Source organism: Portunus trituberculatus, chromosome 22 (assembly GCF_017591435.1).
Source record: "Portunus trituberculatus isolate SZX2019 chromosome 22, ASM1759143v1, whole genome shotgun sequence".
Classification (NCBI taxonomy): Eukaryota; Metazoa; Arthropoda; class Malacostraca; order Decapoda; family Portunidae; genus Portunus; species Portunus trituberculatus.
In genome coordinates this window covers 8867776-8871342 of record NC_059276.1, presented here as the reverse complement: position 1 = coordinate 8871342, position 3567 = coordinate 8867776, and positions in this window count along the sequence as shown.

Here is a 3567-nt window from a genome sequence, read left to right as displayed (position 1 = left end):
CTCTCTCTCTCTCTCTCTCTCTCTCTCTCTCTCTCTCTCTCTCTCTCTCTCTCTCTCTCTCTCTCTCTCTCTCTACATTTCTTAGTTTTAACACTTTTCTTTTTATTTTGTTAGTTCTATGTTTTTTCTCTAATTCTTCTTCCAAAATTGCTGGCTCCTATTTTGATTCGTAAAGTTATCGTCTCTCTCTCTCTCTCTCTCTCTCTCTCTCTCTCTCTCTCTCTCTCTCTCTCTCTCTCTCTCTCTCTCTCTCTCTCTCTCTCTCTCTCTCTCTCTCTCTCTCTCTCTCTCTCTCTCTCTCTCTCTCTCTCTCTGTCTCCCAATCCTCTTTCATGGTCCGGAGTCAAGTACGCAAATCCCATCTTACCAATATTACCAAAAGAATATAAGGAATCAAACTCTCTTGCAGCGTTTTACAGGGAATTCAATCCTCCTTTAATCCTCTTTCCCTGCCGCACCCCTCAAAAAATACCATAGAAATAAATAATGACTATTGATATTTGTGTTCCCGAGAGAGAGAGAGAGAGAGAGAGAGAGAGAGAGAGAGAGAGAGAGCTCGTCTACATTTTATCCTACTTTTCATCCTAATTATTATTAAGTAACATATTACTTCGGTACGCTGGGGACGGAAGAAGGAGGAGGAGGAGGAGGAGGAGGAGGAGGAGGAGGAGTAGTAGGAGGAGGAAGAAGAGAAAAAGAAAGAAAATAAAGAAAGATGGGAAGGGAAAAAGTAAATAGAGATAATATAAGAAAAAAGAAAGTAGAAATAGGAATTAAGTCGAATAAAAGGAAGAGGAGGAGGAGGAGGAGGAGGAGGAAGAAAGAGAAGAGAAAGGAAAAAATGGAGAATAAGGAAGGTAAAAATTAAATGGGGAGAATATAACAAAGAAGGAAATAGAAAGAGAAGGACTTAAGTAGAAGGAAGGAGGAGTAGGAGGAGGAGGAAGAAAAGAAAAGAAGAAGAAGGAAGATAAGGGGAGAGAGGAAGGTAAAAGATAAATAGGGAAAATATAACATAAAGGAAGAAGAAAGGACTTAAGTAGAAAGAAGGGAGGAGGAAGGGAGGGACGGAATATATGAGGGAGAGGAAGGAGAGGAGGGAGGAGAGGAGGATACTAGAAAGGGAGAAATTGAGGAAAGGGAGAATAAGAGGCTTAGCAGTCGAAAACAGTGACCAGGAAGATTAGGGTGTGGTGGTGGTGGTGTGTGGTGGTGGTGGTGTGGCTTACGACGTCTTAGGTTATCTTGTAGTAATAGTAGTAGTAGTAGTAGTAGTAGTAGTAGTTTTTTTATTACGCTAGAGGGAAACCTAGCGAAGGGCAACAAAAGATTAAAAAATGGTCCACTTGAAATGCCAGTTCCCTTAAAAATTAATATACAAGTAGAATTAACCTAAAAGTAGCAGTAGTAGTAGTAGTAGTAGTAGTAGTAGTAGTGATAGAATATACATTTTTTCATTTATTTTTGCTATTCTTTCAAGGATTCATAGATTCACGGTTAGAGTGGCGTTAATTTGCTGTATTATGTTCATTAAATTTACAGGAACCATCAGTAAGTCTACGAGAACAATACTACATCCATTCTCACATTGATACTGAATGACCTCACTATTAATTCACACACACCGATGATAATGAACAAAACTGAATAAAACACTGCACTCCTTATTTCATTATTACTGATACTATGAATTGAAAATAGAAAAAAATACATGAATAGATAAACCTTTCTGTGTGTCTGTGTGTCTGTATGTGTGTATGCAATGGAACCACACGAAGGGAATCAGTACAGGAATTCCGTGATCCTTAGCCAGACACTCCTTGGTGATTGGCTGACTCTCCTCCTTGTGTTGTTCGTGAAGACTGACCCGTGGTGATCCGAGGGGCCTTACATGACCTTACCCTACGTTTTGTATGGGACGCCTCACCCCGCCCTTCCTCCCCCGCTCCCCTGCACGGCTGAAAACAAAGCTATCGTGACGCCAAACTTTCTGTATCAATTTTCATAAGCGAAGAGCAGACGGCGGTCGATCGCTCACCGCACCCGCTCTGACCCGCCCACGCTGACCCAACCCCATCCGGCGCCCGAGAAATCCATCACCCAAACAGGACCCACTGAATAGACCACCCTGCGCCTATGGTCTAAAGAACAGGGATATATATAGGGTTTTTTTGCCTTATGGTACCTTGTGGTTTGGCGTTTTCTAGTCCCTGTATGGGTAATGAAGGCTGTGTGGGTGATCTCCGTCTCGCTCCGCGCATCAGGTTTAGAATTAGTTTTAAAGATCGGTATATGGGATACAATTTATGTGTATGGGAAGGTCATGACCCCCAGGTAAGGTACAGGTGAAGGTACAGGTACAGGTGCTCACGAGGACGCCCCGTGAATTAGTGGGAGACCTGTTTTTTTTCCAAGGTGCAACACTTACCTAGTTAGAGTGAAGGTGAGTGTGAGTGCTAGAGTGAGGTGTAAGCTGTTTCTTACTTACCTGTGTAGTGTGGTGAGTTCTGTGTTGTGTAGTGATGAGTTCTGTGTAGCGTGGTGAGTTTTCTGTAGTGTGGTGAGTTTTGGGTAGTGTGGGGAGTTCTTCAGTGCTATTGTGGTGAGTTGAGGCCGGTGAGTGACTGCTTAACTAACGAGAAGGTTGAATTGGTGCTGGAATAAAGTCACCAGTCAGTGAGAATGTTTTGGAGTCCTAGTGAAAACATTATGAGATATTTCGTTGATTTATTCAGAAATAGTGAGTGAAAATCTGTTTGGTATACTTGTAATGTGGGTGTCTTTTATATTCGGTGAGATAGACTTTGAAGTGTGTGTAATCCCGTGTCCAGGTTAAATAAATACTATAGAACAATTACCTTAGCCATATTCATTCTCCTTACTGTTTGGTGATTTTATATAGCTTCCGAAACTGATGTATGGGATTAAACACCTTTCTATATCCATTCTACTTACTATATGGCGATTTTACACAGCTTTAGAAACTTATATAGAGGATAGAAATAATAAAAACTGTGGCCCTTAATTTTTTGACCTTCATAGACTCTTCCTAGTGTCAATAAAATGGTCTAATCGTACAAAAATATCAAAGTAAAAATATGACCTAGTATTGAAGGGATAAATAGTACCAATGCATAAACTCAATGATAAAATCCAGTACATAATGGAAGGGAATGTTTATTTTAAGTCAGAATCCCCTTCACCTGTCATTACACTCGTTTTCTATGCGTGTGATTTTTCATAGGGATTAATTTAATGGTGACTGGTTCGTTCAGATTTATTGAGTGCCTGTGTGTTTGTCTGTGTGTCTGTGTGTCTGTATGAGTGCGTGCAATGGAGCCACACGTTAACGAATGGAACTTCTAACTTCTTTATGTTAATAGAGGAAAGGCACCACAAAAGAAATGCATAGAATTATCACCAAGATTTAATTACTGACAATTACTTCGTGACGCTGCAATTTTTATTTTTGCATTTAAACCACGAGGCATTTAACTCATTCCTCATCCTATCCATGGTGACACTAATTGTGGGAGGGCGCGCGAGGTGAGAGGAGGAAGGGAGGAA